The sequence below is a fragment of the Bombina bombina genome, chromosome 2 (assembly GCF_027579735.1).
Source record: "Bombina bombina isolate aBomBom1 chromosome 2, aBomBom1.pri, whole genome shotgun sequence".
NCBI lineage: Eukaryota > Metazoa > Chordata > Amphibia > Anura > Bombinatoridae > Bombina > Bombina bombina.
Window position 1 is genome coordinate 192288021 of NC_069500.1, and position 12098 is coordinate 192300118.

The 12098-nt window shown below is 34.7% G+C and overlaps 1 protein-coding gene across 2 annotated transcripts in view; it reads left to right on the forward strand.

Annotated features, from left to right (window-relative positions):
- Nucleotides 1-520: 520 nt before the first annotated feature.
- FAM169A (family with sequence similarity 169 member A) overlaps nucleotides 521-12098 on the forward strand; it is a 329491-nt gene continuing 317913 nt past the window's right edge. Inside the window, exon 1 of one of the 2 annotated variants that reach the window (XM_053701406.1) lies at nucleotides 521-535. The gene's annotated coding sequence lies outside the window, so the exon portion shown is untranslated. Of the gene's footprint in view, nucleotides 536-709; nucleotides 718-12098 lie in introns of those variants that run through there. The other variant, XM_053701407.1, reaches the window with a different exon arrangement.

Below are 12098 nucleotides of genomic sequence, written 5' to 3' on the forward strand. Positions count from 1 at the left end.
TTCAAACAGATAAAAATATGTAGCCTGCAAGACTAATAGTACTGTACTTGATTGCTGCAATAAAGAATAATATAGCTAATTAAAATAGAGTATGCTACAATAAATAACCACTAGCAAATCATTGTTTTCCCTTTACAAATCTAAGGAATATGAGTTATATTGGTAACTGGAAAAAAAAAACTTTTTGAAAAGCTTTTTTATTACTATAAATAATAGATAAATATACTATCACTGTGTGCTAAATTATGAAGTAACAAAATGTTGTTGTTTTTTTCTTCTTTAAAAAATAAACTTGTACTTTAATTATAAGAATAAGAAGAATTAACAATAATAATTATGACAATAATTAAATGTTTAAAGCTCATACACACTGCTCACTGGAGAGATATGTGTAGCTTTAAGGCTTAGTGAAGGAATGATACGTCATTGAGAGGCAGGAGCAGCAGAGAGCAGCTCAGGGAAAGGAATTATCACCTTGGCTGCTGTGTGTGCTGAGCAAGTCATTCAGCTCCCAGGAAGGACTGCACTTGGTAAGGTAAGTGATGGTGGGTGGGCACGCTGTGCTGTACGAGTGCATTCGCCTCATTCATAGGGTGTAGTTCAGTGCATTGTAATCAGCTGGCTGCATCACTCCTCCCTAATTTATCCCAGAGCTCGCAGCAAACCTTTATTCTATTGGATACCGCTATATTCTATAAGGTGGGAAACAACACGACGGTAAGTGCGCATAATAAATGGGGCAATTGGGCACTAGGTTGGCCGTTTCTCACAAAGGTTTTTTCTGCCATGTTTGGAATCTTCCATTTTATTATGAGCTTATAATGTTCATGTCTTTGTTGTCTACGATGGTTCTGAATGTAAAGCCTATCAGCTCCGTTTTGTCAGATGGCATCATGGCATTATAAATTCAGTAGTAAGGATGGGTGTTTTGGTGTCTTCATACGTTAGGCTATTTATAGTAAATATCATCGCATAAGAAATACATTTGTTGGTTTTTGCAGTTCTAGCAGAAAGCATTTGCTTTGTATGTTCCAATGTGGTGTTTATTCTATTTTACTCCCACCAAATTCATTGGAAAACAAAATTCTGCAGTTTCACGATTTTATGTCCTCCCTTACAAATATCTATCTAATCTATCTATCTATCTATCTGTCTATCATCTATCTATATCTATCTATCTATCTATCTATCTATCTATCTATCTATCTATCTATCTATCTATCTATCTATCATTTATCTCTATGCTACTTAGGCATCTATAAAAGAGACCAATAGTTTTGTTATATAATTGCTTTTATACTATTCTTACTATTGTATATAAATGATTATATACTTTTCAGTTACCCATCATTACTTGATATATTGTATGTAAACAATGCTTGAATTTGATGTCAATAAGGCAAACAAAACGAAATAAAATCATGTTTTTAACAATTTATTAAAACTCAGATTTCAAACAGATCACAATACATTTCATGTCAATTTTGTTTTAGAAAATAAGTTTTCACCTTAGAAAAAAATCAATCTACCTGATTTTGGACCGTGTTACTTTAGCCTACATTTATACATAATACATTTTAAATGTATTTGTTAATATTTTAGTGCTATTTTGTGTACATTTTTGAAACTTGTATTGGTGTCTGTATTATACTGAGTTTCTAAGCAAAATGGTAATGCTGTATTGTTCACATATTATTTTTTGTTTTCAACTCTATATATAGGAATGTTACATAACAGGGGGACACTACTTGTTTAAATTAGAGGTTTTTCTCTCTTGTAGGGCCAGTGAACATTATTATGAAATATAAACACACATGAAATGAGTAATCACTTACTAAGATAGGCACCATACAACTTCAGAATCCATTACTTAATAAACCCAATACAGAGAAGAAAAGTATTAGATGCACGTTTCATCATTATTATATCTGTGTTTCAATTGGCAAAAGGATGTGTGTAGGGAGTTATGACCCCTTAGCCTTAGGAAAAGTTTTACCTAAAATACTAATCAATATTTATTATTTATCTTTCTTATAGATCCTTTTCATTACTCATTAAAGAGGCTTTTGAAATTGTACTACTTTTCTGTAGCCTTAAAACATGTTCCTGCGCTGAAAACAATTGTTTATTAGAAAAGATGCTATTGCACCAAGCAATCCCTTTTAACACGTTTTATGACTTTTTTAATCCGTGCTCCATGATTATTTATAATTAATTCAACAACTCAAACACAGAATTGTTTGTTCAAGCGTATGAAAAAAACATTTGTACCTTTCATTATTTATTTTGTTGTAATTTTAAGCAATATGAAATTCAAAATTAAACTTTTATGGTTGCAGGATTTAAATGCATATTTCTATGTAAATAATAATGCAATAATAGAATGCCCCAACACTTTAACTATTTCCTTTTGTACTTATGTCCCTTGAACTTTGAAACTTTTTTTTATCTAATTCCTACTAGATTTGGTAGAGCATACTCCAGACATCTGTAGATTAACCCTGCTAGATGCTACAGTGATTTAGTTGTCCTTATTGGCCTTATCAGAGGAAACAAGACAAACATTTATTTTGTGGTGTTTAAAGGTGTTTTTCACATTACTCTAGATTACCCTTTGCTTTATTTATTTTCTGTAAGTAATTAAACAAATTGTCTTTTTTTTTAAAAAAAAAAACAACAACTTTTTATTGATAAAAAAAATAAAATACAATCTTTAAAATGGAAGGGAATAAATTGCAAAAAGTAATAAAGTAACAAGGTTTTCAAGGTTGTTGATAAAGACACATTGGTTACACTACTAAACTCTTGTTATAGTCTGTCTTCCAGATTAACACATTAAAGTGATTGTAATGAATTAAAGCCCAGTATCAAAAAATAATCTTAAAAACAGGGGTACTTTAATTCATTAAAGTTTACAATGACGCTTATTTTTTAAAATGCTTACCATTGCGTTATGGTAAACAAACATAACGCAGATCCCCTGCCCGCATCTTCTGCTTTCTTTAGCAGATCGATGACCAATTCTGCTTCCTCCAATTGTTGCATGCCCCGTTTGGCGTACAGCTCGTTCGGCACGCAACAATTTGAGGAAGCCTGATTTGTCATCCATATGCTAAAGAAAGCAGGAGATGCGGGTAGAGGATCCGTGTTATGTTTTCCATAACGCAATGGTAAGTATTTTAAAAAATAAGCGTCCTTGTAAATTTAAATGCATTAAAGTGCCCCTGTTTTTAGGATTAGTTTTTGATACTGGGCTTTAATTCATTGAAGTTTACAATCACTTTAAAGGGACACTTAAGTCAAAATTAAACTTCCATTATTGAGATCGAGCACACCATTTTAAACAGCTTTTCATTTCACTTCCATTATTTAATTGTGCACAGTCTTTTTATATGCACATTTTCTGAGGCACTAGCACCTACTGAGCATGTGCAAGATTCACAGGAAATACATATATGCATTTTGTGATTGGTTTATGGCTGTCACATGATGCAGTGTTAGGGAGAATAGAACTTACTATAAAATTTGTCAGAAAGAAATCTACTACTCATTTGAATTTTAAACTAAGTGCTTTTGCATTGTGTTTTTATTATGCATTTACTTATTATGCTATTCTACTATTTTTAGTGGTCCTTTAACAAACAGTCTGTCCTCCACAAGGGGGGTGCTTATATACGGTATGCTGAATGGTATATGGAGTATTGCTGGCAAATTTTAACCTAGATAGTAAATAACTTCGAACCTCAACAGGCTTAAAGGAGCACTAAATACAGTAGAATTAGTCTGAATTTCAAATGAGTAGTAGATTTCTTTTGGACAGATTTTATAGTTACTTCTATTTTCCCTGCCCCCTGTATCATGTGATAGGTATCAACAAAATGCATATATGTATATATAGCAAACTCTTACACATGCTCAGTATGGGCTGGTGCCTCAGAAAGTGTACATATAAACAATTTGCACATTTTGATAATATAAGTAAATTAAAAAGATTTTTTTTTAAAATTGCCTGCTTCATCTGAACCATAAACATTTCATTTTGACTTGAGTGTCCCTATAAGTAAACAAGGTAGAGGGAAGATAGGGGTAAACATAAGGAAAAATAGGCAAGGAGGGAAAATACATAAATATACTAAATAACAGTATCGACATTGTTTACAAAATGAAAAGCCTTATTTCCACACAAGGCCTTTAAAAAAATAATAATTGAAACACACACCTAGTTTAACTGTTTGTTAAAGGGACAGTCAACACAAAAAATGTTATTGTTTAAAAAGATAGATAACGCCTTTACTACCCATTCCCCAGCTTTGCACAACTAACATTTTTATATTAATATACTTTATAACATTTAAACCTCTCAATTTCTGCCTGTTTGTAAGCCACTACGACAGCCTCGTATCACATGCTTTTTAATTAACTTTTCACAACAAGAGACTGCTAGTTCATTTGAGCCATATAGATAACATTGTGCTCTCTCCTGTTATCTATACACAGCACTAATTGGCTAAAATGCAAGTCAATAGATAATAAATAAATAGCCATGTGATCACGGGGCTGTCAAAAGATGCTTAGATACAAGGAAATCACGGAGGTAAAATGTATATGAAAGGACCAGTAAATACAGTAGATTTACATAATCAACAAATGCATAATAAAAAGACAATGCAATAGCACTTACCTTGAACTTCAAATGAGTAGTAGATTTTTTTATGACAAATTTCAAAGTTATGTCTATTTTCACTCCCACTGCATCATGTGACAGCCATCAGCCAATCACAAATGCATATAGGTATATTCTGTGAAATCTTGCACATGCTCAGTAGGAGCTGGGGACTTAACAAGTGTAACTATAAAAAGACTGTGCACTTTTTGTAAATGGAAGTAAATTGGAAAGATGTTTATAATTGCCTGCTCTATCTGAATAATGACATTTTATTTTGACTTGAGTGTCTCTTTAACCCCTTAGTGACCAGAGCACTTTTTAATTTTTTTCTGACCGTTAAGGACCAGGGCTATTTTTACATTTCTGCGGTGTGTTTGTGTTTAGCTGTAATTTTCCTCTTACTCATTTACTGTACCCACACATATTATATACCGTATTTCTCGCCATTTAATGGACTTTCTACATATACCATTATTTATATCATATCTTATAATTTACTATAAAAAAATATAAAATATGATGAACAAATTGAAAAAAACACACTTTTTCTAACTTTGACCCACAAAATCTATTACACATCTACAACCACCAAAAAACAACCATGCTAAATAGTTTCTAAATGTTGTCCTGAGTTTAGAAATACCCAATGTTTACATGTTCTTTGCTTTTTTTTTTTTTTTTTACAAGTTATAGGGCATTAAGTGCAAGTAGCACTTTGCTATTTCCAAACCATTTGTTTTTCAAAATTAGCGAGTTACATTGGAACACTGATATCTGTCTGGAATCCCTGAATATCCCTTGACATGTATATATATTTTTTTAGTAGACAACCCAAAGTATTGTTCTACGCCCATTTTGGTATATTTCATGCCACCATTTCACCGCCAAATGCAATCAAATAAAAAAAAATCATTCACTTTTTCACAAACTTTAGGTTTCTCACTTAAATTATTTACAAACAGCTTGTGCAATTATGGCACAAAAGGTTGTAAATGCTTCTCTGGGATCCCCTTTGTTCAGAAATAGCAGACATATATGGCTTTGGCGTTGCTTTTTGGTAATTAGAAGGCCGATAAGTGCTGCTGCGCACCATACGTGTATTATGCCCAGCAGTGAAGGGGTTAATTAGGTAGCTTGTAGGGTTAATTTTAGCTTTAGTGTAGAGATCAGCCTCCCACCTGACACATCCCAGCCCCGATCACTCCCATACAGCTCTCTTCCCTCCCCCACCCCACAATTGTCCCCGCCATCTTACGTACTGACAGAAAGTCTGCCAGTACTAAAATAGGCTTTATTTATTTATTTTTATTTTTTTAAATTTTTAATTCTGCCTTGTAGGATCCCCCCCAAACAGCTCTCTAACCCTCCCCCGCTACCTATTTGCTGCCATCTTGGGTACTGGCAGCTGTCAGTTTGCCATATAATTAGCTTTTAAAAATAAAATAAAAAACACAGTTTTTCTGTAGTGTAGCTGCCCCCCCTCAATAACCTACCCCCCACCCCCTCCCAGATCCCTTAGATAAAATTTCCCCCCACCTCTCTCCCTCCTTCCCTTTACGCTTTGTCCCATAGTGTAGCGATCCCACCCGCCCCCGTGTGCGCGCCCGCCTCCGCTCCTGTGCGCACGCCCGCCCCCGCTCCCGTGCGCATCCCCACCCCTGTGCGTACTCCCTGCGCCCCCGCATGCAATCCCGCCCCCCACTGCCGGATATCCTCCAGCGATGGCCGGCCACCCGCCTCTCTGCAATGGCTCCCACCCACCAACGCTTGGCACCATTGCTGAGAGAGAGGGACTCTCTGCATCGGATGGTTAGTAAAGGGTATTGCACGATGCTTCAATATCGAGACATCACTGCAATACCCTGAAAGCAGCTGGAAGCAATCAGGATCGCTTCCACAGCTTGAAACCCCCGACGACGTACAGGGTACGTCCTTGGTCGTTAACGACCGTTTTTGTAGGACGTACCCTGAATGTCGTCGGTCGTTAAGGTGTTAATATAGCCATGTTGGCTGTGCAAAACTAGGAAATGGGTAATAAAAGGATTATCTATCTTTTTAAACAATAACATTTTTGGTGTTGATTGTCCCTTTAAGGCTATTTCATCTTATTATACATAAAAAAGCTATTAAAAGGCAATGTGGGTACTTCTAGTGGAAAGTGTTAAGGAAAGATTTAGGGGAAGATCAGCAGGTAGGCCCCTACTATAGAGTGTATGCATATAGGTTAGAGGTAGGCCTGATAAGGTTTCAGCAGAGTCCTCTAGTGATTGTCATAGCTTTACATGATCCAGGTCAAGATTCCCAGATGAAAATTCCCAAATGGTAAAATTCAAGTTTGTCTGTAGTAAAGTAGTAATATCGCTTGAGTGCTAAAATTGTTCGTGCCACATAGGCAAAGTCTATTTGTTTAATGTTTTCATACTAATCATACTATTACTCTTTTTTTTATAACTAATGTTTATTTTATTTTTCTGACATATTTAACCCCTTAGTGACCAGACCATTTTTCAATTTTCTTACCGTTAAGGATCAGGGCTATTTTTACATTTCTGCTGTGTTTGTGTTTAGCTGTAATTTTTCTCTTACTCATTTACTGTACCCATACATATAATATACGGTTTTTCCACCATAAAATGGACTTTCTAAAGATACAATTTTTTTCATCATATCTTATAACTTACTATAAAATAAATGATAAAATATGATGAAAAAAAATGAAAAAAAAACACACTTTTTCTAACTTTGACCCCCAAAATCTGTTACATATCTACAACCACTAAAAAACACCAACGCTAAATAGTTTCTAAATTTTGTCCTGAGTTTAGAAATACCCAATGTTTACATGTTGTTGTTTTTTTCTGCAAGTTATAGGGCAATAAATACAAGTAGCACTTTGCTATTTCCAAACCATTTTTTTTCCTCTCCAGAATTAGCTATAGTTACATTGTAACACTGATATCTGTCAGGAATCCCTGAATAACCCTTCACATTTATATATTTTTTTTAGTAGACAACCCAAAGTATTGATCTAGGCACATTTTGGTATATTTTATGTCACCATTTCACCGGCAAATGTGATCAAATAATTTTTTTTTTAACTTTTTCACAAACTTTAGGTTTCTCACTAAAATTATTTACAAACAGCTTGTGCAATTATGGCACAAATGGTTGTAAATGCTTCTCTGCAGACGTATATGTCTTTGGCATTGTTTTTTGGTAATTAGAAGGCCACTAAATGCCGCTACACACTACACTTGTATTATGCCCAGCAGTTTAGGGGTTAATTAGGTAGCTTGTAGGGTTCTATGGCTCCCACCCAAAAACGATCTGCACCATCGCTGGCCGATGCACAGAGGGCCACTGAGTGGCTCTCTCTGCATTGGTGGCAAAAAGGGTATTGCAGGATGCCTCAATATCGAGGCATCACTGCAATACCCTAAAAGCGCCTGGAAGCGATCACGATCGCTTCCAGCATTTAAAAGCCCTGAGGATGTGCCAAGCACGTCCTTGGTCATTAGGGACCGGTTTTTGTAGGACGTGCCTGGCGCGTTCTCAGTCGTTAGGGGATTAAAATAATTTACAACACTCAAACCATTTATACAAACTAATTTCTTACATCAATTTAAAGGGACAATCCAGCCAAAATTGGTTACACATGGATGCATTTCTTTTTTGAATAGAAGCATTTTTGTAATTTACATGTATTAGTATAACTGCTTCTAATAAAAGCTATAGTAGTTTCAAAAGTGTATCTAAGTATGCACCGTGCACCAGCATTTTAAACACAGCATTTGGTGTGTTTTTTAAGGTGCTTGTACCATCTGTTAATGACTTAATTTGTTTGCTGACATGATACAAGCCCCGCTTGTGCTCTGAGCAGCTGCAGTATTTAAAATGCTGGTGCGCTGAAAATATCTAGCTATGCTTCATATGCACATGCAGGGAGAAATATTAAAACTAAAACAGTGATAACTTTTGCTAAAAGCATTTTTACTAATACATGTATATTGTGAATATGTTTCTATTCGTAGATGTAATTCAACTATGTGCATTTAAATTTTGACCGGAATGTCCCTTTAACTAAGTCATAAACTTTTTTTTTTAAATATATAAAAATATTAAATTGCTACTATTACTCTTAAATTTTATATTATTTCCTATTATTTGTAGAAAAAAATTGTAATAAAAACAAATGTATGTAAATGAAATGTTTAGTACATAATAAAATTAATAGAAAGTAAAATAATATCAAAGGGAGGTCTCATGATCTAATTTCAAGCGATTCATAAATTACTTTCCTCTCGGCTTTTCTTTAAATCTCAGCTATCATAACTTTTCTCTGTTTAAAGGCACATTGTAGTGCACAAATGACAATGCTCTTATTTAGTTACAGTATGTCATTTTTTGCACTAGTTGCTTTGGTACAAATAGTTAAACACATATCCCGCTTGGGATCTGCAGAGAGCTTGTGAATCAGACCTGGAAAAGACCGTTATCCAATTGGCAGCTTCAGTTGCATGATCCCGCCAATCACCAACTTTGTTCAGTTCTGAAGCTACAGTTTTTACCACTCCAGAGCAGGACGCTACCTATGTGTTTAACCCCTTTGGGGTTCCATGGTGAGTAGAACAGAAATTATATGTTCTGTCGGATTGGAGTATGTAATCTGTTCACTACAATGTCAATTTCTTACAAAAAGACTGTTGCACAATAGACAAATATGAAGAACTTACCCCTGTGTAATCCTCAATCATTTTGCTATCAGTAGTGACACCACAATAAATAAAAGCAAAATATTCCAAATCCATGACTGTCATTTAAAAACTCAGATTATATATTGAAATGCAGAAACATTGGTAAATTTGCTATGGCCACCCCATAGTAGTCACATCCTCACGTAGCCATGATACGCTTGTATAAAGAACACCTGATCCTGTCATGTTAATTTCAAACACACTGGGAACCTAATGGTTCCTTGTCACAAATTCACTGCTAGGTAGGGTGACCATATTGCCGCTTTAAAAAGGGACGCTTATGAAAAATACATATGTCAGGGCTGTTTTCAAGGCTGTTTAAAGAAATGTTTTCTATAAGAACCCTGACATATGTATTTTTCATATGTGTCCCTTTTTAAAGCGGCAATATGGTCACCCTACTGCTAGGTCCATTTCTAACTCAACTCTGCTGCATCCTCTTAAATCATGTCTTAGTTGTCTTTAAAATCCAAACTGTTGGTAGGGTTATTTTAAAGGGACATTAATAAAAATCATAGAGAAATGTTGAAATTAAAAAAAATGCAAAATCTATTTCTTTATCTTACATTTAACAGTTAAAGGGTCATTAAAAAAAAAGTAAAATTGTATAATAGACAAAACATAATTAAAAGCACTTACTTTGAATTTCAAATGAGTAGTGTATTTTGTTTATGGCAAATTTCAAGGTTAATTCCATTCTCTCTCCTGTATCATGTGACAGCCATCAGCCAATAACAAAATGCATATACATAAATATTGTGCACTCTTGCACATGCTCAGTAGGAGCTGCAAGTGTGCATATAAAAATACGGAATAATTTTGAAAATGTAAGTAAATAAGAAAGTTGTTTAAAATTGAATGTTCTATCTGAATCATGAAAGTTTGATTTTGAATATAGCGTCCCTTTAATTAATAACCCATTTACTGTAGTTAGCCGTGCTACAGCAAATGTGATAAGATAAACAGTCTCAAGAGACCAGCATAACTCCTGCACATCATACTAAGAAAATGAGAGTTTTATAGTCCCTTTAAATTTCTGAAGACAGCACAATATCCTGTGCTTAAAAACACTTTAGGATTCTGGTAGATCCATGATTTATTATCACTGATATGGCTGTATCTATGGCTAATTTAGTAGACACCTTTACACACCCAGATCCAGTCTAATAATTAAATCTTTTTTCCAAACAGAGAAAGAGGCAAAACCATTTATAATTTGCACAAACACAGATGGAACAATGTTTCTCTTATACATATGTGCCTGAATTATGCTATATCTGTGGCCAATTTTTATTTTATACAATTATTTTAATCAGTAATGTGCAACCTTCTCATGTGGATTTGTTCCACTCAGGGCCAATAAGCTAATTCTTTAATTTTTTAAAAAACAAACGTCAAGGGCGCGATCCGATATACGGCGCATGTTTCGGCCAAGCATGGAAACCTGCGTCGCCCGTAATTTCACCTTGCACAGCGAGCTATCACATATACGGCGCCGACATTTGCTAAAGTGCCGTAAGTCGGACAAACTAGCGATTTCCAGAAATAAGCGTAAGTACAATTTTCTGGAGTTGCCAGTGACTTACGGCACTTTAGAAACTGCAGCCGCCTAAAAAAACTAACTAAAATATAAAATATCCCGTAACTGTCTAACACGCCTCCCAAACATAGCCCGACACGTATACCCCTCTATCCGCAATCCCCCCTCTCACTCCTAACAATAAATGTATTAACCCCTAAACTGCCGCTCCCGGACCCCGCCGCCACCTATATTAACTGTATTACCCCCTAATCTGAGCTCCCTACACCGCCGCCACCTAAGTCACATTAAAGGTGGAAAAAGTTCTGAAATGATTTATCTTTGTCTCAATTTTTTACATCACAGAAACATGACATTTTAACAGGGTTGTGCAGACTTTTTATATCTACTGTATATATATATATATATATATATATATATATATATATTATGTATGTATATATATATATATATATATATATATATACATACACAGTATATATATATATATATATATATATATATATATATATATACTGCATATGCTGTATTACGCTACCAATTCTCTATAGCTCTCTGGGCTGGTGAGATTCTTTTTATGCAGGTAAAAAGTGTATTGTTAAGGCGTTCACCAAAAATCGTATTTTATCAAAATTTTTAAATTTGTATGTAAATCACACAGGAATAAATTGTATTAAATATACACAGTGTAAATCATAATTTAAAACTCTGGATGTGCAGAAAAAACGGAACAAAATATAAAGCGTAACTGTTGTTTTTGCGAAAAATGGGCTGAACATGGGCTTTCCAGGGGCGTATATGAAACTGTCTCTCAAATTCCAGCGTAATTGTGTACCCCAAAGCAGAACATGCTGTGATCTGAGATGTCATTGCAGAAAATGCGGCATGTCTGCAGAAAGAATGGGACATATGCAGGAACTGTTAGCGCTTTTGCTTTACAGCACTGCTCTAAACAGCAATGTGCTCTGGCTGCGCTGTGTAAGTTTTCCTCAACACAGTGCAGCCAGAGTGAAATGCATTGATTGATACTATATTCTCTAGTTAATCAACACATTGCAATTGAGCTAGTGCTCTAGAGTAACCTAATTTAAATTTTATTTTATTTAAAAATGACCTGCAGAAAAATTTTCACTAAAAA